This window comes from Aquila chrysaetos, chromosome 1, assembly GCF_900496995.4.
Source record: "Aquila chrysaetos chrysaetos chromosome 1, bAquChr1.4, whole genome shotgun sequence".
NCBI classification, from domain to species: Eukaryota; Metazoa; Chordata; class Aves; order Accipitriformes; family Accipitridae; genus Aquila; species Aquila chrysaetos.
In genome coordinates this window covers 71,140,977-71,165,351 of record NC_044004.1, presented here as the reverse complement: position 1 = coordinate 71,165,351, position 24,375 = coordinate 71,140,977, and the positions used below count along the sequence as shown (strand labels likewise).

At 44.5% G+C, this 24,375-nt stretch overlaps 1 protein-coding gene across 5 annotated transcripts in view; it reads right to left on the bottom strand.

The window, feature by feature from the left end:
• MAML3 (mastermind like transcriptional coactivator 3) overlaps positions 1-24,375 on the bottom strand; it is a 326,972-nt gene that overhangs the window by 95,041 nt on the left and 207,556 nt on the right. The window lies entirely within an intron of this gene.

Sequence of the window (24,375 nt, the reverse complement as noted above, 5' to 3'; positions counted from 1 at the left end):
CCTAACAGTGCAAAGACTTAAAGAGCGCCTAACACAGTGAGGAGTCTTAAACTGGACGAAAAAAAACGGAACCACTAAAATTTACTATTTACTCTGAAAATCTTTTTGTTGGAAGTTTCTAGAAGCTTCTTGAAAAATACCTGCAATACAGTTGATTGACTACTTGTATTGAAACATGTGTTGTTGACACTAAATTTTTTGTGCAAATTCATTAACATAGTTTCATTTGATTAGCCCTCTGTTCTTGGCTACAAAACATATTGAGAATCACTTTTAAGTGAGGAAAAAAATATATCCACCCTAAAAAATAGAAGGCACTTTGCATGATGCTAATTCAATCAAATAACAAAAAAAAGGAAATAACCTATGTGCTAGGAGCTAATGTGAAAGATAAATAACTAACAGAAATGATAGCAAGACAAGTCTCCAGGAAAGCAATTAAATTAGAAGAATGTTATAAAAAAAATAGTGTATTAATATAAGCTTTAATTCAGGTTAAAAGCAGCATAGCAAAGCACTGTAACAACCTACAGTCCTTTCCTACCACACCAAATGTTAAGTCCTCCGCTTATGTACCAGGCTAAAAAAAGCATCCCTCTTTGGCTAAGGCAAAAACAATAGTGGGGAGGGGAGGAAGCAAAGAGGTCACAGCTCTAGCGAACGCCTTCAGGACACACTTGCATCCTTGATACTAGAACAATAGAAGACAAAATACTGAAAGATTTTATCAATTTTTAAAGTATTTTTACTGGTATGAAAGTCCCAGGCACACAGCTCCCACCCCTTCCCTAACCTACAGGTCCTCAACCTTCTTTCTTCCCGCAATCCAGATCCCATTTATTTCTCCCATCCCAGAGGGTTAGTTCCCCTTTCATCCCACGTGTAAGACAGGCAAGCAAATCCATATCTCATCCCCATTTCAGAGGGAGCGGTTCCGAGAAGGCTGCGCCCTTCTCCTGCCCTTCAAGAGGCCTGCGTGGCCCCTTCAGCATCCAATGCAGAAGGACATGGCTGATGCACGTGTTGCTGCTGTCCCAGATGAACATGCGTGGGACACTAAGCTACATGCTGGTCCTCTGCAGAGATGTGACCTTTATAACAAAGCAGAAAGGCAAGTCTCTAAGTCCTTAAGCAGACCATCAATTCCTTGATTCGTACTGGAGCAGAAGAGCTTTTTTATATGGGAGAATGATTAACAAGTGCCTAAGAATCACCAGTGGGTCCCTGTTGGCATACATGCCTGAGACTTTGCTGCCCGTTCCCCCTGCACAAAGGCAGAGCACGCCAAGCCTCCCACAGGCTGAAATTCTTTCTCCTCTTGGCTTCTGTGGTGCCACACAGAGACTGGCTGCTCTGTGACCACAGCCTCTGCCGCGTGGACTGCTGCTTGGCTGGGCTCCTCCTCCGGTGCATGATGCCTACGCAGCTCCACAGGACCTGTCCTTACCCTGAGTCTTTCCCCACCCCTGGTTTCTGGGGGGCAGGGAACAGCAAGGCCAGAGGTTCCTCTCCCTGTGCCGCAAGCTGCGATGGGGAACCCACCTACAGCAAGGCAGGGCTCAGGAAGGCTGCGAGCGTGTTTTGGGCCTCCCCACTGCCTGTGTGGAGTCCCCATCACCGGGCTCCCACTCCTTTCCCCTCACCTGACCGCAGCAGCTCTTGCCCCCATGAGCTCCGCCGATGCCCAGGGACGGGGTCCTACACGTGGCGGCAGATGCAGGCGGGAGCGCACACCGCGCCGGCGCTCTCTCGATTAAAGCCTGGCACAGTCAGGTTAATCAGCCACGGTCTGCAGGAGCACACCGGGCTGCGAGGCACAGAGCCCCGCAGCAGAGGCATCACCTTTTCATCGCTCCGTGCCACAGCAGCAGCAAGCTCTAGCAAGAGGCGCTTTGCCCCGGGGTGGTAATTGCCTCATCTGTGCCAGTTAACAGCGATGTGGAAGGTAAGTCAACACCCAGGACTAGTGTGAAGGAGAAAAATCAGATCCCACAAGGAGGCTTATGATACAGCTCTCATCTCCGCTGCTTCCCTCCCCTAAAAAACCTACGTTAAGCTGAATACCACCATATGGTATTACAGCTCCCTGCTGCTTTTTGACCCGTGTAACTGGTGTGTGGCAGAAGACTACAGCCGAGCCACTGAGTTTGTTTCACTGATCTTTATATAACCCCGGTTCAGACCCCGGAGATGAGGAAAAGATGATACGGATGTGGTAATGGCACCACTTCACAAGTACGGCAGCACAGTTGCTTCCAAGTTTCCTTTCTTCAGAGCAAGAAAAGAAAGAGCACAATCTGGCCTCAAGTGCAGGTGGTCAGTAACACAGTTGATATAATGGCTTAAAATAGCATATTTAAATGTTGTCCCTAATGGGCCACTCACACAATTTACAGCTGAAATCACCCATTTCAGCTCCTAAGCCATCTCGCTACAAAGTCACTATCCCTCTTTGCCTTCCACATCAGAATGGCAGTCACCGAGCAGCAAGTGACTCAAGACCAAGTTCGATGGGCACGCACATGCAAAAGCAGGGTTCGAAGAAATGTCCAAAACTTGCCATGGCCCTTTGCTCCAAGTTCGCATTGGCCAAATGCTGGGCTAAAGAAAGAACAGTCATACCAAAGGACCTGTTGACAGGCTTCTAATTGTGAAGAACAGTTCATATAAAGAAGAGATGGGAAAAAACTTAACTTGTCTTAATGACAAGTCAGGGATTAGTGAGAGCGATTATCTCCCGACAAATACAAGAGAACTGACTCCATACGTTTCACAACAGTTTGAAGGTATCCCTTACAGAATATCGGTAAGAGTGATACACTTGCACATCATTTCACACTTTCAGGTTTCACATCGTTTAGTAATTTATCCTGAATCCATCACCTTATTTGTACATGAATGTTTACCAAAAGAATCAAAACTATCTAGTGGCAAATAACCAGCCCTAAAAATATCAGCTCCTGAAGATTTCATCATGTGCTGAAACTTGGATGTCCCCCTGTACAAATATACAGTGACTTTAGTGAAAGTAAAAGCAGGCCCAGTATATAAATATTAATAATCATGTTTATCATGCATTACAACAAAAAGCAGCTTTAACATGGAAACTATTTTCCATCAAATATCAAATGTACAGAAATAGTGCCTTGTTGCAAACGAAAACAAAATGAAGCCTATTCTAAGTTTGTAGCTCCACATTATTGTCCTTCAGAGGTTTTAGGATTTGGGGGGTTAACAGGCACTAGAAAAAGAAAACCAGTCTTTTTATTTTCTTTGCTTATTGAACAACTGTAGGTAGACAGAAATGTAACATGAAAACTTTACTTGAAGGCAACATGCTGGATACAACCTTTGCAGGTAGGGAAGCACGTCGGCTCTGACATTTTGGAGGGGTTGGGAGCCATAACAATAGATGCATCTCTTCTTTTGGGGGTACAACACAGAAATATTCTTATTAAATTATTTCAATGCAAACATTCGTTTTCATATCTTGATTTCTTTCCCAACCACCATGTCAACTATTGGATAGCTGGAATATCATATACTGACCATATACTGGCAAACAGTTTACCACCACCAGGACTCCACAGCGTCTTAGACTAAAACCCCAGCACTTCCCCTTCCCTCTGTAAAAACAATGTCTGAAGTAAAATATTCTCCTGTAAAGCATTTTCCCCCTCCTTCAACGAAGTAGTATATAGCTTGTGCATGTGATTTACAGTATGCATCATGAAGATATTGGCAGCAGCTTAGAGATATATGTCTAGGAGCCGAAGATTCTTGATGCATAAAATAAAAATAAAAGGAAAATAGTAAAATAAAACAAAAATATTAAAATAAAATAAAACTCTTTCCAGTTTCATAGGTCTTTAACTTTATTTACACAAAATATTTGGCTGATAGACCTGCATTTCACAGCAGGTTTCTACCCCAAAGCAGGAGAGAGTGAGGCAGGACTCGATATTCTTTATATGCCTTTGGAGAAACTCTTAAGTGCAGAGCAAGAAAAGGTCAAACTTTGGCGGGCTGACTTTTTAAATGACTCCTGACTCGGGGAGAGGCAGGGGGGAACAGAGGCTGTGCACGCAAACATGCAGACACACGCGGACCAGAATGGTCTAATCCAACCCACCCTAAAATTTTCGGCAGAGCTGCTTAGACGTGCCATGACAGACCCAATACATAAACAAGAGAGTGTTGAGGCTGTCGGCATGGCTTTCATCTGCGGGCAGAAGCTGCTCCGCTTCATCCCACCAGCAGCAATTCATTTTTCAAAAGAAATGAGACCAAGGTGCTGTCGTTATAGCAACAGCCGAGCCACTCGCCTGCCCATCCTCCACCGTCGTGCTGCCTTTGGTGGGTGGCTGTTCCACTCATCCACGGGGAGTGACCAGGGCTGTGGCAGCAGCTTAGTCCTCTCATTGCCTTTTTTTTTCTTTTTTCTTCTTTTTTTTTTAAAAAAAAAAAAAAAAAAAAGGAGTGGGGGGCAGGGTAGTGGGCAGGGGGAAGCCAAGAGGCTAAATTCTCTTTTTGCCTGTAAAGGTTGAGCAAGATTCGCAGGGTCTAACACAGGTGCACTCCCACTCAGTGGCCAGATGATCTGTAAGCCCACAGACAAGGAGGCTGGGGTCACTTCCACAGATGGTTTCATGCACCAGTTACATAGCGAACATGTCGCCACTGACTTTCCTCTTGTTAAGGCAGCTCCAGCCACTTCAATACAAGGCAAGGGCAACAACTGCAAAAACTCTGGCATGCTCGTTCCCCAGCTGGGACGCACCTTGCTCCCTAGCTATCTTTGCTCCCTGTGGGAAAGCAGAGAAACCAGCCAAAGCCCAAAGTCCATCTTCCTCAGAGAAGATGCACATTTACACAAAACAAGCCTTATACTCTCCACACTGCTCTTCTGTGACTCTTTCTGTTAAAAAGAAAAAATTGATCGCTGAATCACAGTCTGGCCCACCAGCCATCCATGCTCAAATGGGCTCCAGTTCCCTTCCATGCCAATTACTCAGTCTTGGCCTTTCCTGCAGGACTTCTACTCTCCCTCCCATCAGTCTGTCTGGCTTAGCACCTCTTCTTCCAGGAGTGCCTGAGCTTGCCCCACCTTTCTTCTCCCAGAACTTCTCCAGATATATCTTGATCCCCCCCGCCTCTGACAGGGAGTGCTCACCACAAGCTCTGCCAAACACCACCCCAATTCAGCCATCTCCAGCCTGTACCCTGAAGGCTGAGTCAAGTTTGCTCCTTAGCTTCTTGTGCTGCACTCAAATCCTATCAACAACTTAGCAAGTGTCCCAGGGGTTGCTGTGAAGTGACACTGAGCAACTGCATTTGACATGACAGCTCTTCTAAGCAAAGATGTAATGACCATAACCACCTCACCTGAGATCAATAAAAAATAATCAGTATTGCCATTTGCATGCCAGCAATTCAGCTTCAACATTTGAAAGGATTCCTCGTTTCTTGCACATCCTTCCTTGCTGTACCACTTGAGAGACTGCCATTAAAAAGTCAACAGTGCCAAAGGGCACCGCTGCCTGAGGTACAACCACATCTTGTGACCACTGTCTGAAGTCCGTCAGCTCCACAGGGGCCTCTTAATGACACTTGCTGCTGGTGTCACGCAGAGATGGTGGGGAGCACAGGACAGGCTTTCAAAAGCCGAGTCGGAGCTGAATGCAGACAAGTGGCCAAGCAAAGCGAAGGTGGGTTACATCCCACTGCTTCCAACAAATGAAAGTATTTCATGCATCAAACCACTCCCCTACTACTTGAATTTCTTCATACTGCTGAAAGCACTGCACCGACGCCTGCTAACTCACAGGATGAAGCCTGACGTAGCAAATTGATTTTGGATCGCAACTGCTCACTTAAAGCACATGCTGTGTTCTTCCATGCTGGGCCTGCCTGCCCAGTTCTTGTTGGCCAGGGCAATGTTTCAAATACGCAGGAAATTCACATTGTGAATCTGTTTGAAGTTGGTAAAATCTCAATCTGGCAACCCAGCCAGTAACCTGTTCAACTCTGCAGGCTCACAGAGTAACCTCTGCCCCATGAAGGAGGTCAAACCTTTGCCTGTTACCCAAGCTGCTAAGGGCTGCTGGGGACTCTGTCATCGCCCTTGTTTTTGCAAACAGTCATCAGAAGAACAAACCGACTCCCGTTAACAGTAAGAAGTAAAAGATGCTCAGGGCACCAGTTAAACCTGAAAGAGTTTAACTCGAAGTGGGGAAAACCATCCCCTTCCTAGCATTTTAGCCAGGCTGGTCAGACAGGAAGGGTTGCTCTCTCCAGCAGCGAGAGTACGGGCTGTCTGGATGCAAAGCAGGCAGCGCAGGGGTGCACAGGGCCCTCCCCGGAGCTGCCTGCCCTGGCCAGCTGTCAGGCTCCCAGTCACCAGCGGGAACTGGATCACGCTGGGAGGTTAAGCAGAGGACAGGGAAAGAAGGGTAACAAAAAAGGCGCTGGATGAGAGCAAAACAGCGGCAGCGCTGGCCAAGTCAAACCGGGCAAACGGCGTGACTCTACCCGCCCTCAGTCGGCCAGGTAAGGATGCTCATGTGTGCTAAAACGGCTCGAAAAAAGCAAGAACTGGCATGAGCTTTCATCAGAGCTTTGAGAGAGGGATAAGCAAGAAAAGGGAAGGAGACACATTTCTGTAGAGATGGAGAGAGAAGGAGAGGTAGCTTCTCCCATGGCTCGACTCCGCCTGATCACATGTATTTTCATCGCAGACTGAAGAAGTTTTGTACTTCCGTTGCTCAGGTCACGTGATAAGAGGACTTCCAGCTCCATGTGTATTAATTTCATTAAAATAAAAAAGATAAGCACATATATCTTTCCTGACGTTTATTGCGGTCTTTTAAACCACCCCATTGCATTGCTGCCAGAAAGACATTTTCTGCTGTAGAAATGAACATTGTGGAGAATGCCTAGCTAGTGAGGGATGCAGAGGTGAAGAAATCTGTACAAAAATTAGTGGAGAAATATATGCAAAAATACCAACTATGCTGCTCAAATTGTATGTGTCTAGAACAGGCTAGGAAAAGTGTGATCCTTCTGAAGCATAAGTGCACATATCCCATATCAATTCCAGTTTGCCTTTAAAATATTTTTCTTTCATGATTTCTGTCTCTCCCTCTACACAACTGCAACTTAAATTTGAATGCAAAGACACCAAATGACATGCATCTGATGAGATTTGGCATGCAGGGTCCCTGGGGAAGCTGTTGATTAAAACACAGGCAATGGATGCAATTAATTTTCTCAATACAAAATCACCGGCAAGTTTAACTGGACTTTAGAGCACAAATTATTTCATGGATGCAATGCTGTCATCATCATCAAACAGCCTTCCTGCCCAAGTGTACAATCTAAATGCCTTCCTCTTCTTCAGGTCCGTCCAATTTAATCCCACTTTAGCCCAATAGAGCAAATACTGGCAAAGCAGTAACCTCATCACTTACGGAGTGCCAGCATTCCTCTGTTTGTGCAAAAGTCTTAACGAAGGTGCTAAGAGCCTGAGAGCTAAACTACTTAGCTGGCAGTGCCTACTCCTGTCTCTCACATGGAACAGTCGAGATACACTCTCCCTACAACTGTCCTCACAGGCGGCAGGAGCAACATTTTCAAAGTGCGTTATGAGGATTTAGTCAGGCAGCCTCTAATTGACTTGTCTGGGAGTTGTGCTGGTAAATCTTCACCCTTTGAAAACATTCCCGATCTGCTTTGTATCTGGGCAGGAGAGAAGCTAATGATAAAAAGCAGACACTGCAGATTATTAAAGCTGTACCTCCTGAACAACTCCTGCAAATCAGGGTAGAAAAGAAACGCATGAACCTCTTGTGTTTTAAATTAAGCAGCAGCAAAGCAACGTATCCAATGTTGTTGCACATGTACCATACCTACTCATTCACTACTCACTAGCTCTTTAAACCACATATGTGACGCTAGAAATGGTCTCCTGGGGAAAATCTTGCCCCGATTCATCCTTGGATGGGCACAAGTCGCAGCAAGCTAGTGAAGTGTGCTCATGGCACCCTGCCTGCCTAGTAAAGGGGCATTTGGGACAGGAGAGCGTTCTTGTGCTCTGCAAAGGAGCAGCAGCTGTCTGACACAGCCTCTGCTTTCCTTCATCATTAAGGCACCGGCAGCATATGAGCTCTGTTTATGACTTCAAAACTGACAGACTAAAATCTTGCCTAACTGCTATAAGGGAAAAGCCTTTCCTATGCTTAGAGCAAACAAATTGCCTTCCAATTGCATGCAAACTACTGCCATGGCTCAATCTACACGCATAATATACTACAGAAACTTCGAAGAAGGAGGCAGAAGAGACAAGGGATGATGGAGGCGTGACGGTACTCCCCCAATGACACTGTTGGTTTCCATGGACTATGAGCTTCTATTCAACCTCTTTTATTACCAAGAGGTAATATTATCTCTAGAATACCAATAGCAAGCTGTCAGAAGGTTGAACTCAGAAACAGTATGGTTGTCTCCCATTCATTTCACTGCTGTTAACTCCCAACAAACACCACCTCATGTCAACATGGCCACTTATTCCACAGTTGCATGAAGTAGCATCTTCCAGTTCCTCAAATCAATATGGGGTAAGTAATTTCAGGGATTCTTCCACACGACTAAGTTCAAGTTCATGCTTTTCAAAGCAGAGTGTTTGATACAATCAGAAAAGGAAGGAAATGAGAGCCAGATAGTCTATACACTGTACCTGTTCAAGCCCACACATCTTAGTCACCCTCTTGGGGTAACACCATATAAAGGAAACTTCCATTTGAAAATAATTTAAAGATCAGAATTAACAGATTTCCACAACTACTACATAAAAAAAGGAAAAATCTTATGAATCAGCAACAGGACAAGTTACACTGTGCTGCAAACAAAATGGTGAATTTATCCCAGAGCTTGTCTCTGTAAGCCTGCCTCCTCTTCCTCAGCTGTCCCCTGTGCCAGACTGGGCAACTTGTCTGAGGACGTAGGTGACCTGAAGATTTCTTTGCAAGTACAGATACTTTTAAAGGAGTGTAGGTTATCTAAGTACAGGTTAAACAATTAACAGTGCAGTAGGCATTGCAAAGGAGACCCAAGCATGGGGGCAGAAGGGGGAGGGAAATTAATCTTTTGCATGCTAATGAATTAATACTCACATTTTTTCAAAGTCCTAATTCTCATCATGCTCCTGAGCCATGTCTTTTGGGGAAAGGAAAAAGAAAACCAAACATGGGACATATGAGTTTGGAAGTAGAATTGTGCTAGGCTATAGACCATAAAAAAACCCAAACAACTAACTGAAAATTCTAAAATAGAAAAGATGTCAGAAACATCCAAAATGGGTCTGGCTTTTTCCTTCATCCAAACAATTCCTTGATCAGCACAATCAGCTTGATCCATCTCTAGGAAAGAAGAGCAATGCTAGAACTGCTTGTTTGCCTTGCCTTTGCATATCTATTTAAAAGAATGCACGCAGCAGCAGTTTTGTAAGACTCCTGTACAAAACCGATAGCCCAATCGTGAGAGGTGCTGAAGCCCTCAGCTCCTGTTAAGTTCACTAGGAGTTAGGGGTCCATTGACGAGATCATTTCTTCTGCACCAAAATTTCTTCAGAGATGGACACTAAGTCTGATAGAACAACTCTTCTTCACATTCCTTTTTTGCTTTCAATACAAGTTATAGCCAACACTACAAAAAAAAAAAAAAAAAAAAAAGCAGGATCACTGAAGATGTGTGAAGACTCGAGGAGTCAAAGGATTGTACAGGATGCCCCAGACATGTTCTGAATTATTCTGAGCACGGTTTGAGAACTATTTGCCACGGGCTAAAGGCCAGACAGCAGATAGCAGTTTTGCCCTAAATATGGCCAAGCAAACCATACAAGCTTTACTTCTTTGTTGCCTCAGTACCTTCACCTCAAGCTGACCTTGGGTCCCTCAAAGGCACGCAACAACTAATGGAAAAGTATGTGTCTGGTCTCCCAGACCCCAGCAATTATGAGAGTCACTGAGCCCCAAGGCTGGACCTGCTGTGTGGGGTGAACTGTGAATGTACTGTTTAAGTCTACTGATTAAGTGTAAAGAAGAAAAAAGAGATTTTAAGCAAATCAAGGCCCCGATGCAGCACAATATTTAAGCACAAGCTTCACCTTGAGCACTCTAAGCAACCTAAAATACAAAGAGGGGTTTATGCAACAAACAACATCAGACCAAGACCTTCACTCAGGTCTTACCATCCTTATTTCATCTACAGCAGCTGTCTCCAACCCAGGATAAACCTCTTCCTCCCTCCCATTGCTCGTCTGAATATACATACACAGTGTAATTGCATATGTGCACTGGCTTTGTGCTTCCCCAAAGGACAGACCCCAAAAAGGATGCACTTTGTTGCAATCTTGTGAATCTCTTCACTCCCTGCACATACCTGGAGCACCTAGGAAAGACAGCAGCCATAGGAAACTTGCCCAAGCAACTCATAGCGTTTGCTCCTGGCTCTCATGTCTTTCCAATGGGCAGCGTGGACCATTTCTCCCAGTGTCCCCAGTACCTTCCTCAACAGTGTGAACGCGCATTTGCTTGTCACGGGATAATGATGCCCCGCGTGGGCATGGGTGTGGTATGTGTCCAGTGTTGGGGAATGGGCTGCAAGGCACCTAGAAAAGATGGTTACCAGGAGCAAACGCCAGCACTAACTGTAAAATCATCTGACCTAGAGCCTTCCTTCTGTTGATGTCTGAGTGACATCAAGAAAAAAAGGTGCCCGTGCTCAATCTAAATGAACTACACTGACAGGCGGGGAAGGGCCCACCTTAGCAGTAACCAGAGTCTTGTGAATAGATGTCCCATGCTTGCCTGTTCTGCCCTCCTTCTAAAGCTGCTATGTGAAGCTTGCTGATACCTTATCATCAGAGGATCTTATCATTGAATGTTTTTGGAAAAGCGTTAGCTACTGTCAGGGGGAAACCACGGCTCTACCTTCTGAAACCATCTATTTATACAGGTGCTTAGTTCTACTCAGAGCTTGTCTAAAGCAACACAGTGTCCCAGAGTGCAGCAGCAGCAGCCTGTCTGCAGGCAAATTCTCCAAGTTGCTAGCTGTTGGGGGTTGAACTCATTGTAGCAATGGCAGGAAAAGTTTGCCAAAATCCCAAAGGTGTGTAAGGCTTTGAGATCTCTCCATACAAACCGAAAAGATGACCAGGAGAAAGGTGGTCAGTGCTCTGCTAAACCAGTCAAATTCCCAGTTAGTTGTGGCTGCGCACCAGAATACTATCAGCCACTTTAATCTATTTGTGTATTTTGAAAACAGCCCTCCAAGGGAAGGAACTGCAACTCATACTGCTACATATGTCTGTGCATGCCCACTGTGCACAACACAGGTGTTTTTTTTACTTTTTCCTTTGCTGGCAAAAAAATTCCCTGCATTTTCCACACATGTGCACACATGCACATGTGGTTGCTGCCCATGATACTCACATGGGTTTTCATCTCAGCAATCTATGCATACTAAGCATATATTAGCAGCTAATCCAAAATAAATTTAGACTTCAAGTGCAATTCACCACTGAAAGTTTGTGCCTTTAACAGTGTCAAATAAAGACAAAAAAGCATTTGCTATTGTTAGATGCTGTAGCTAAGATGGAGTCACTGAAAACCCTACAGTTCTTTCCTAAACCCCTTGGAGGTATGAAGCACGACATTATAGTTTGCTGTTAGATAAGCCACAGAAATGCACCATAAGCCAGCTGTGCATTCATATAATGGGCTTCCACTAATCTTATTTTCCTTCTTAAAAGGCTTCTCATTCCCACCTTTTTTCTCCTGTTCTAGCAGTGATGAGCCACCTAGTACTAAGGCACTTTTAATTTGGAGATGAAGTACTCTCAGGCTACTACCAGAATTATGTGGATTTTGGTCTCAGGGAAAAACACAGGTGGGCTGAATCCAAAAAGAAAAAAAACCCAAAACAACTATTTGTGTCAAAACAAACCCAACAACAAAACAAAACCATCACTTAGCACTTAAATGGTGTCTGTCATTCAGATGCAAACATATGTTAAACCTCTGCATTTCGCTTAAGAAAACAGAGCAGGAAGCTTGCCTAAAGCTGCATATGAAGTCAGTGGCAGGGTTAGAATTGGACTTAAATCTCCCAAATCCTGTGCCCAGCCAATGGGAATATAAAATACCTTATATTTTCTCAGATCGATAGGTGCTTTTGCTTCTCTTTCTTTTCTTATCCAGGAAAAAGAAGTGAGGAGGCAGGGGGGAGAGCCATGAAGAGGACAGAAAGAGCCTGGGAACTCCTGTAGGCACCATAAGAAAGTTGCAGGCAAGAACAAGTCAATTCATTCCAGTCTTAAGGATGAGACTCGTATCCCCTATGCCAGGCTAAGATAAGAATGAGATAAATCATGCTCTAGAAGTGTCTTTTTCTTTTCACTGGCCTTAAAGGGAACCTAACTAGCTCGAAGAGACGCATCCACAGTCAGATGCCTGCATCTGGACCCTCCCCAAGCCACCAACGTTATTTGCCCAGTCACAATTAGGGCACTAATTACATGCTACTGCTGTTGACATCTGCATTTAATAAAGATTTCTGTCTGCCTGGGTCAGGTCCTTCTGCCGGATTAATTTCCAGAGGCTTCAAGTTTTGTCCCACTAAACTCTAAGAAAAAAGCTTGAAATCTTCATAGTTTGGCCTGTAATTATGATATTCCATTTGCTCTTGGAAAGAGTCTTACTTTCTTGTAGCGCCAAGGGAAAGAAGGTTGTGCAGGTCCAAGTTCTTGCTTAGTTACTTACATGCTTAATCACTTCTGGATTATTTAAGAGGCAAGGATAAGGGGATAGGTAACAGGAAGGGCTGTGGGTTTAAATTCCAGATAAATAGTAGTGTGATAACCATGATGGTCTAAGCAAAGTCTATAGAGAAAAAAAAGTATTTTTAATTAGATGCACAGATAGCAGGGAAATATAGACAAGCTTTGGGGTAAGCAAGCACTTCTTCCTTCTTAAATAACAGTTGTAGTAACCTTAGTAACAACTTTAACAATGAGCAAGCATGCTTAAGAAATGATGGAAAATCATGTAGATATCGAGCATACAGGATTGTGTGCAAATCTGCTGTGTGATAATGCTTCCCACAGTATGAAAGTTTGTTTTTAAAGGAAATTACATGGGCAGCAGGTTGAGGTTTTTCCTAGGGCTATTTACAATACTCTTTTATTTTTCCTCCTTTCTTCTAAGCTTTTCAAAACTGTCAAATGAAAACAAAAGCCTAGCAATTAGCATATTTCAGAATTACATTAAGGGCCCAGCTTTAAAATGCACAGCTGCCCAAGACTGACATTTCTCAATGCCAGGTGGAAGACACAAGGCCAAGATCCAACCTTGAATATTGTGGGTCCTGGTGGCTGTAGGATTTGCAGGAGACTGTGGTCTCAGTATGCCTGGGGACATAAGTCACTACTATTCTTCCCCCCCCCCCCCAAAACCAAAGCTGTCTGGCATTGCCAAACTCCAAATTCAGACGCACAATAATCGTCTTAGAAGCATTTGACACTGCAAACATAGAGGATTTTCCTGACTCATCAGTAAAGTAGTGCCAGCCTTCTCCTCTCCCTGCTAATGAGAAAGGACTGCAATGCCTGAAACTAGAGCAGATATTTTTCCCCTCAAGTGTTCCCTGTGTCTCTGTACAGGAGCATAAACTACTCAAGGATGTTCTCTCCGTACAGGGCCTGGAAATGTTACCAGACAGCAAGCTACTAAATGGGTACTGGGTAAAAGGCTCCCTAAGGAGCTGTGGGGGGAACACAGCAGGGCACAGCGCCCTTCTTGGGAACGCCGTCTCTCCATGCAGCCACTGTCTAGCAGAGGTTCAAACCACAAGGATTCAGGCTAAACCACAGAACCATACAGATTTGCCTCTCGGTCCCAGCACAGCAGGGCTGCAGACAGCCTGCGCACTCTGACATTCCTGGCTTACGCTCCAATGTCTCTTAGTAAAAGGCACGCAGGCAGGAGTCCCCGAGGGATAAAGCCGCTCTCGTGCTGCTGTCCTGTGAGGGGCTAAGAGCTACAACTGGTCCCTGCCTTCTCCACTTTCCCATAGCTCTGCTGGACCCCTGAAGTTCTCACCTGGCTGGCAGCAGCCATCAGGGGAGGCTAGGACAAACAAGTGGCAAGCTAGCAACAGTGGCGGCAGCTCTGTGCGGTGGTGGGAGGCTTCGGGGAGCTGGGTATGAAATGTGCATCAGGCAGGTGGGGAACATTTGCTCCCCCCTTGCATAGTCCCATCCTTTTTCCTCTCCTGTCACCGTTGCCCATATTTTCACTCTTCAGATCTCACAGCCTCACACATGAGTTATGTGGCTGCAGAAGGCAAAGCGGCTCTAGAGCATTAGCCTTCCTTCTGACAGTTACAAGGCCTCTTCTTGCTCCCACTGTCAGTGTGTATTCATATTCTGCTATCAGCCTCTCCCCATCTATTTGTCTGTTTTCTTCCCAGCTCTGCTGGTGTTTACAGGTCTTGGAAAAAGCCCTGAGAAAAACTGACCTCATTAGCATTTTCCTCAAAAAGTCAACTGGAGCTGGGCATCCATCTCCTCCAGCAATTCTCAAACTCATATAAAAAAAATGAAAGGAAACAATGCCTAGGGTTGCTCCAGGAATTCCACCTACTGCCAACGAGAGGAATTTGCCTAACTTGCCCCCATCTGCAGTGCCAGCAAGAAGTTTCTCCTGCAACTGTTTCTTGGCTTTCCTCATTTTCACCCCACCCTGCAAGAACAAGAAGAAACCACCACCACCTATGCAGGGGGCTGCAAAAGCAAACTGCTTACAGATGGGCTCAGCAAGCAGTTCTTATACCTGTGATGGCTGGAAGATGGGAAGACACGCCAGGGAAGGCTGACTCTGTGCCTGCTCTGTTTCTTACACTCTGCTTACTGACTTCTGTTGCGGAGAGGACACTGAGCTAAATGCCTCTTTGAGATGAGCCAGTACAATTGTTCTTATACCCACAGTGCCTGCAGAAGAAAAGCTACTTAGAAGCTTTTTACTAAAATAAAACAAACAGAACCCTCCCCCTACAAGTTTTTGAATGTTCTAGTTCTGAAGCATTTTGATGATAATACATGATTTTATAAAGTTGCAGCTATACAACACAAAGTGCTACAAACTCATTTCCAGTGAACCCTAAATAAAGAGGAATAAAGAGGTGCAGGAATAACAACCTTAAGCACTTGCCTAACTGCTTTTTGAACAAGGACTGAACGCCAGACTGCGGTCATCCTATTAAAAGATAAACAAATGACCATACTTTCTTCTCTTCCCCTGGTCATCCCCCACCGCCTCCCAAAACTCCCAGCTCCAACATAACCTTGACCTACCTATCTGATTTTGGGTTCCTAAAGACTATTATTGCAGTTCGGTATCTAAAAGGAAGAACTGTGATAACCATCACACCAAACATGAGGAGACATAAGTAAGTGATTTTAGCTGTTAGTTTTTCTAGAGGATCTCAACATTCTCGATAAGGAGAACTTCTTACTAATATCCAGGGCATACAATATAAATAAAAGATACTATTTCATACACAAAGTGGGTATCACAATGAAAGGCCATGGAAAGTGAAAGACACCAGTGGGAGCAGCAGACGAGGGAGCCTTGAGGCCAAAATCTTCAAGCTGCCGAGGCCCCTAATACAAATGACAATACCATGTACAAAAAATAGGCTTTGCTAGAGAACAGACCAGCCACGTCACAGATAAAAAGTCACAGCACTGATAGAGTCACTTAAGGAAATTTGAATCGTCATGACACTCCAAATGTATTTTCTCTGCTTCATAAGCATAATGGGATCGTCTCAGAAAATGTAATCGAATTGAATTTATTTAAACAATCAACTCATTAAATTCTTGAAAATACAGAAGAATAAATATATGGGGATCCTAGATATGCAAAGAGACTAAGTATTCGTTTTCCTAGCTTTCCTTACTTTTCAGATATGATGCTGTGACTCAAATAAACTCTACATAAATTCTGAATACAAAAAGATTGCAAAACTAATTTTTTAATAGGGAAGGAAAAAAATCAACCTCCTTGGCAGAACTTGAACTCTATTCCTCAGAATGATAAGTTTGGCCACTGGAGGGCTCCAATATTGTTCCATAAAAGCAAAAGAAAGTTTACTAGGAAGGATAAACACATAACAAATAGCCTGGGCAATAAAGTTCAAACACAATACGCAGTCTGAACCAAGATCTATGGGCTTGCAAGCATTTTGTAAGAGTCAGAGCTAATTTAACCGTTGTTTTGCTCTTGTAGCACAAAAGGAGTTGAAGAAGAATGATTTTCTTACAGTTCAGCTATAAACATCTCCTCAAATACAGCATCTATTAAAATGATTTTTGTATGCAATAGTCGAATGACTAGGTGTCTGCAGAAAAGCAAAACCCATAGGTTTCATTGGTACATGTCAGTAAAACACTTCTGCACAAAAGCCCAGTGCTGCAGAGTACAACAGAAGTACATTCTCTGTCCCTCTCGTGACTCCAGTCCTCCCAATGAAAATATGCCGAGATAAATCATGCAGCTCAGCAACTGGGAGCACAGGGAGGAGAGCCTGCTACAAAAAGTCCTTGATTGTTTGTTCTTTTTTGGATAAGCCATTGTTGGGAGTTGCCTTTTATTTTCGAAGAAGATTTATATGTTCAGCTATAGAAAGTCAAGGAATAACCAGCCCTAAAACTAATGGGTATTTTCCCAGTAACATGGCAGCCAAGATTTTATCAGAAAAATGTATGTGGTCCTGCAGAAGCCAGTAAGGGCACTGATGTCAGCTGATAAGCTAATGACTGCAGCTTATCAGCTGATAAGCTAATCACTGCAATGCTCCAGTTGAGGATAAAACAAAAGCTATTTCAGTTTAGGAGCATGAGAAAAAGTACTTCAGACATCATTCTATCTACAAACTTACAGAAGAGAGCAAAATGTCCAAGTACCCCCTACGCTCCCCAATCTGTCCAGTTGGGAGTGGGGGGAATTAATCCTGGGCTGAGATCCTGAATGTTGGAAGTTTCACATTGAGCCAAATTTTACAGCTGAGTTAAGCACTCCTGAAAATAAAGGAGGTTTATTAGAAATACTGAAAGATGCTAGTGGGTACTATGATAAGCCCAACTGAGCACTGTTCTTGTTTGATGAAGTGTACTGTATTGGGCTGATGCACAAAACATTGTAGTTTGCTGGCACCTTGCCCCGCGCACACTATTTTTTCCGCTTCTTCAATGTAAAGGAAAAAAGAAAAAAAAAAAAAAAGCTTGCTTAAAATATCCCTGCCGCTCTCCTGTAGCCCCTTCCTCCAGCACATCACACGTTAATGCCAATCTGCTGGGAGACTGCAATTCGAACATAATGAGATATTAATGAGCTTTGCACATGTCCCCAGTCGCAAGCTCCCCCCCGCCCCTCCCCGGCTCATTTCTCACAAACCTACAGAGACGCTTTGCTTGTTTTCCTGACACTGCATTTGTGTCTCCCCCATCCTGCCCCCCCCCAAGCAAGCCCTCCTGCACCGTTCCCCTTAAGCTGCCAGCTCTAAAGAGCACCAAATGGGCTGGCACTGTCTTGTTTCCTGGCCTAATGGATGCTTGTTTAAACACTGGAGCTGTTTGCATTGCTGCGGCTCACTGCATGTTAAACACAGTCCTCTGAAACCCTACGCCAATCCAATAAAGGTATCAGCAGTTCAGCGTGGGGAGGCAATTACTATAAGGTCCCAAGTGTGCCTTCTAAGCTCAAGGAAGGAAAATTTGATCGAACAACTAAAAGCAAAATCTGATTCGGTTCAGCATCACGTAGAGGACACAAGGTTTAACTGCAGCCAGGCCTATGGAGGGCAGGAGGAAATCAATGGACGAGCTGGGGAGAGCAACTGCACATTGTTAAGATGGCTTTAAGCTGGCCTGTTAGCAATGCTCACTCCTGCCTTCACAGAGCCACCTCCCTCCCCCTTCGTCTACATGCCAAGGTGTGCTGTCTTTCCTTTTTTTTTTTTTTTAATGATATGCTGCCAATTTCTTTTCACCCTTCATCAATTCTTGAAACAATTCTTCTTCTGGTAAAGGTCCTTCCCCTGTACAAAGTCATTGTCATATCAAAGGGGAAGCGTTACACAGGAACAGCTATGACAGAGAGTTGATGGTAACCAAAAAAAGATCTGTGCTTCATCGAGAGATGAAAAAAATCCAAATCTCAGACTAACGATAGTCAATATTTCAATGGACCAGCTCTTTACCTGGCCGAGGGCAGAAAATCAAGGGAGGAAGCAGCTGTATTTCAATTCATTTAATCCATAGAAACAAAGCTGCTTTAAAATGTTCTACTTCCTTTACTTTTAAGTGAGAGATAAGGAGATGGGGGAGCAAGGGAATGTTTCCATTTTATACTTTTTTTTTTATTATTATTTTAAACAGACTCTCTAAGATGGCCTCACTCTGAGGGCAGCTTTGCAAATGATGTGGAAAGTTTTCCAAGCACTTGCCATGGCCACAGCTACCCTCAGGAACCTAAGAAAAGGGGATTTTCCACACCAGATCAGGCCAGCGAGCCAGCAGGCTTGGCATCGTGCCCCTACCCGTGTCCCACACCTCCGGCTGCTGAGAGGACTAAAACCCTCCTCTCCCCTCCACACTGCAGGGAAGGGATCGGGCGTACAACTGGGAATCAGGGGAGATATAGTTGAGGGGCACCTGCCCTCCTCAGAGCCGAGTCCCCGGTCCTGTGGGCCAGGTTTCTCCCGTGGAAGGATGCGGCCGGCAGCGCGCAGCTGGCACCGACCTGTGCCCAGAGCTACCCGTCATCGCCCCAGCCAGGGCTGGCATCTGGCTAATGGGCTTAAGGATCAAGCTGTCCCTTCAAAGCAAAGTTCTCACAGGTCAGAAATCTGGTGTGATCCTAAGAAGTGCAGGCTGAAAGGTAGAGGGCTGCACCAATTAACTGATTACCGAAGGATAAATGTCACTGCGCTGCCGTCACTCCCGTCTGGAAACGCTGCCGTTCGCAGCACTGAAACGAGGAGGGCAGGGAAAGGAAGCACGGTCTAGTTTTAGAAAGGGCTATCTGTGGGGAGAGACTGTTTCCTTACTTGTTTTTTTACAATTTAAGGGAACAACTTGTGGGGAGAGGATGGAGTTAATCCCAAGATCTCACCTCCTCCGCTCCAGAGTTACTCTGGGAGCTGCAAACCCCCTGTGGACTCAAACCTCGGTGCAGGCAACAGGATGCCACTGGCAGCCTGAGTACAGCTAGTTAAAGAGTGACTGCCTGATGGGTGTTTTGACAGAAATTAGGGGCTTTCAACCAAGAGGGAAAAATTGTTGGGAAACATCTGGTTTGTTTAAAAAAAAAAAAAAAAAAAAAAAAATAGCACAGTAACTTTCCTATTTTCAGTTTTATAGCAAAATACAAACAAACAAACAGCACTTGTTTTTGCTGGCATTCCTTGCCAGGGCTGAGGGGCGGGGGGAGGATGAGCTGGAGACATAATGTCTAGGTAACGGGGGAATCCTTCCACATACTGCCCTTCAGTTAGGGCTTTGAATCTGGAGATTTAATTTCCACACCTTACAACAAGGATCGCTACTAAGAAGACAGGGCAAAGAGCACCATCCTCGTGGGTGGAGCAATGCAGCAGCCAGAGCTAACCAATACCAAAACAAACAAAACCCAGGCTGTCTTGAAAGCATCAGACCCAGAGATCCCCGAGAGACTCTTGTCACATTACAACTCCTTCCCTCTCTTGAAGCTGAGAATACAGCTTCTGTGAGGGCTTGAGAAACCCACTCACCTACTCACCAGTGGTAAGTGGAATGATTTCCTGATGAGACTAGGGAAGGATGTGGCTCTCGAAATCATCAGCTTCTGCAGAATCTAGCCTTTCATTTGAACAAAACAAAATAACAACAAAAAAATCCAGCCCTTGTGACTGCACAGATAACTTTCCAAATATGACCCACTGCCGTGCTGTGTTTCTGAGTCTGCAGACAGGCTTCTCCTGTTGTTCCCAAGAAGCCGCACAGTGAAATCAATAAGACTCATTAATGATAATCAGTACCCTATGGGCAGCAGCAAAACTGACAAGAATCCTGCCAATTTTGTCCTTCTGCTGTTACTTGGGGAAGCTCTGATTGACAGGAAAGGTAAATTTCCCACTTGCTTCCATTCGGCAGTGAGAGGAAGTTGCAGACAGGGTCCTGTGGGAAGGTCCAGCCCCAGCACCTTGCAAGGAGTATCAGCATTTGCTCCAGTCAGAAGGGCTTTGCACTCTCACAATCACCTATACATGGGATGAGGCTGTTTTCTTTCTTCTTTTGCATCCTGATATACTGCTTATCCCTGAACACCGCAACAGGCTTTCCTGCCTCCTGACCCCACCGAGCTGGTGAGCCGATAAGCTTCAAGTCCCGCACAAGCCATACCCTCAGCATTGAGATGCACAGGGAGCTATACCACGAAAGACAGACTAGGCTTTTACGTACCGCAAGGTGTGCCAGATGTTATTTTCACTCTCTTAACTCTGGCACGATGACTAGAGGATCTGCCACCCATTGTCTTCCCATCTGTTGGTGATGAACCACTAAGGAGATATTTTGGGAGTCAAGGAAGGGACCCAGTGGTCCCTTCAGCTTCTTCAAGGTCTGTCTCCCCCGCAGCTCTCCTCTCACTTCAGGGACTTCCAGTTTTGGCTTGTTCCCTTCAGACCAGTCTCCTTGGGCACCACACCCGCCCTGGACCCCGCCACGCATGCTCTCTGACATGGACCAGCACAAGCTACAAAACAGATGCGTAGACAGGGCCGCTGAAGATGAACTCCCATGGAGATACTCCTTTCAGGATGAAATTATTACTGATTTTTAAGATTCCGTTATTTGAAGGCATACATTGCACACTTGCTACTTGTTTAAAACATATTTCACTATTTGATTTAAAATGGTACCTCTGAAGGGACTGATTTGTTTCCATCTTTGAGATCTGACTCAAGGAGATACGCAAAAAACACAGTAAGGTTTAAAGCAGCAAGAATTTCCTCCTTCCCATCCCCTTTGAATAAAATGTGCCATGATAGCATAGCTATACATTTACAGTTTGAGTGGATCATTCCTGAAAATAAATTAGCCTTTTCCAGAACCTAGGCCTACACAATGGAGATAGTTTCCTATTAATCAATATTGTGGAAGAAAAGTGTAATAAATTGATGTCTGTACATCCAATGTCTGTAATCTGCTTAGATAAAAAACCTGAACGTTCTTATAATTCACACTTTCAAGGGAAATAAATGGAAGGATTGACAGAGCCTACATTTGTCAGGGAAAAAACCTAGGGAAAAAAAAAAAATCCCCTAAGTGTTTCTCAAGCATAGTATCATCTCATCAGATGATGTACAGGGTGACGCTGAGGTAAAGGAAATGGAGAAAATGCCATTTCCTGCTTCATTTCCTCCAGGGAGAATCTGGAGCAAGGTTTCATCAGATTAGAAATCCAAACAATCACATGTAGACTAAATGTTTTGTTTGCAGTTCCAGGCCTTCAGGAGAAGTACCCTGCTACAAGGAGCAGTGGGTTAGCTCTGCCTCTGTGAAGGAGTCGCAAAAAGTCAAGAGGAGCAAGAGAAATTGGTGATGTGAAGAGTAAGGAATGGTGGTTGTCACTTCCAATCTTGGTTTCTAGGCCCGGAGTAGGGCAAGTACAGGCTCTACTATAGACGACAAGGTTACTGGCCTGGGGGTGGAATAGAAACAGGAGAGAAAAACAAAACAAAACAAAAACCAATCACCTATCTTTTAGTTTCTAGAACAGTTCAAATACTAAGGGTGCCTCAATTACACATATAAAGGAGTCAGGTTTTGAAAAATGCCAAGTATTAGATCTCTAAATATCAGACCTTTGCACATGCAGGTACCCCAAAATTGAAACACGTTTTTGGAAATGTTTTCTGTTCCTGCCAGTTTGCATCAATAGTCACTGCCTTGAAATCAGCAGTGTTAGACTGGCATTGACCATCATTAACCACACAAATCTACCACATAATGGTGGACAAAAATGGCAAGACAGTCATCAGTTGCGCTTTATTTCAAAGAAGGTATCTAATGGGAATCTTGTTATATGCCCAAATATTAATAAACTTACATCAGAAGCTGCTGACTAATCTGCTTTTGGGTGGGCTCTTTGAGAAGCCTGAAGAATGGAGGCAAGTTGGATGTGGTTTGTATCAGAAAGCACTTTGCAGAACACCCCGATAGTGGCCCAGAGGGCAGAATTTGGAAAGCACACAAGGGATTGAGGGGCTTTAGGACACTGACACACAAGGGAGGCTAGTCTGGTTTCAAACAGCTGAAAGCATCCTCACTTTTGGTCATTTGCTGTGTCCCACACTGGAACCTCTGGTGCTGCACCTCAAAAGGCTCTTAAGATCCCTGCAACTCATAGTACAGTGTTTAAAACAAACTGAAAACTGTGCTGGCTTTACCGTAAAATACCCCACTGAAATCTTTCTGAAGTTAGTTCAAGGCCTGACTGACAAAGCTATCAGGTGCCTCTGGGACAGCTCTGTCAGCCATTTCAAACCAAGAGGCTTTTGCTTCTCTATTACAGTCCTCAGCCTCATTTTCAAAATGGATTCTGGTACTTCCCCAAATGAAGCGTGGGTGACACAGCCAAAGTATTTCACTTACGGTGATGCTAAGGACTGGGGATGGCCACTCTGTGGTATAAGGACTGGATCTGGCCTGCAAGGTGGTTTTTCTTGGTGCCCAAGCAGGGCAAACAAATTACAATTTTCAGCATGCTCCTGGTGTCTTGAGCACTGATAGTTGATTGAAAGGACTTACAGTTATGAAAAGGATTGTGGTTGATCAAGGCACCAGGCATTTTTCTACCAACTAAATGGAACAACTGTCTTCTTTGGCCTAAGACACCGGGATTTATCAATCGTACAATGTAGATTTAAGGTCATCTAGTAGCACATCCTTTCTCTTTTCTCTGTTGCATGTTTAGATGATCAGAGAAATGGTTATTAATGTTGAACATGGTATCAACAGTGCTGAACTGCTCAGAGTAAGGCAATTCCAGTAGCTGGCAACAGTAACTTCTTAGGGATCAAAACTCAGATGCCAACCCGGAACTCAGATCTCAAAGCCATTTTTCAGAGGCCATGCTATTCACAGACAACTAACACTGATGCTCACAGGAAACCTCACCAAGCTTTGATACAGGTACCCAACCCGCTCCAAGTCACTCAGGCTCCATGGTGGCCCAGAGAACTCCAGCTTATGCTTTCTCGGACCTGCTGCTGGGGGGCTCTTTTTATATAGGAAACACCGTCACATACATCTTTGCTCATAACAGCCTCCTCCCTCTCTCTCAGTGCACAGTGAAGCAATGGATGTGTGAGAAAGTTCACTACACATTTCAGATCTCTGCTAGTTTATCCAATTTGCATCTGTTCAGCTGTACTTTTGCCTTGCATCTGTTCTGCACAAGAAGATACTGTAGAAAGCTTTAAGAAAGAAAAAGAAAATCCAGACAAATATAATGCTCTTCTTGGTACTTCTATATTAGTAGCCAGGTTGATAGTTCTGCCTACGGAAATGGCAAGTTTTGCACTGTATGTACATGTTATGTTGTCTGCCATTCTCCTTTGGAAGCAAGCACACAGACTCTAGCAGCAGCAGTGTTGTACAGATTGAAAGAAACAGCATAAATCTGTTCAAGGCCTTCCCTTGAAGCCCTTCCAATAAAAGTTGAGGGATTATTTTTTTGCAATTTGAACAAGTGATCGCTCTGAACCAGAACTCCCAGAATTGAAATACTCCTGTGCTGAATATAATTCTAGATTCTGATCTACACTTCACATAAATTCCCTAGCTGGGTAACAGCTGCAAATCAAAACCAATACAGACATCACGGGTAGGCCAAGCAGGCAGCCTTTTGGGCTGCCTGATTTTGGCGACTAATTCCTATGGCAGCTCCTGCCTACCCACTCCTTGCTGGCCAGAATGACCTCAGGAACTTGGCAGATTTTGCAAGTAACACGCAGTGGTGAAGACTCAGATCCACCAGGAACCAGTTGTCTTGTGTCAGCCGTGACCACAACCCAGCTGTGAATGCCACAAAATTAGAGAAAACTTGAGTTGTACTTTGTGGGTAGCCCCCCTGCCTCATTTTGATTACTTGGTCTTCCGGGACTTTATCTTCATTCTGGTTTACAAAGCATCCCCTGCTGGTGGGCTGACACAAAGAGAGCCAGTAGCAAAGGAGCCTGCTATTGTCTTAGTCAGAAAAGTCTCCTCGGAAG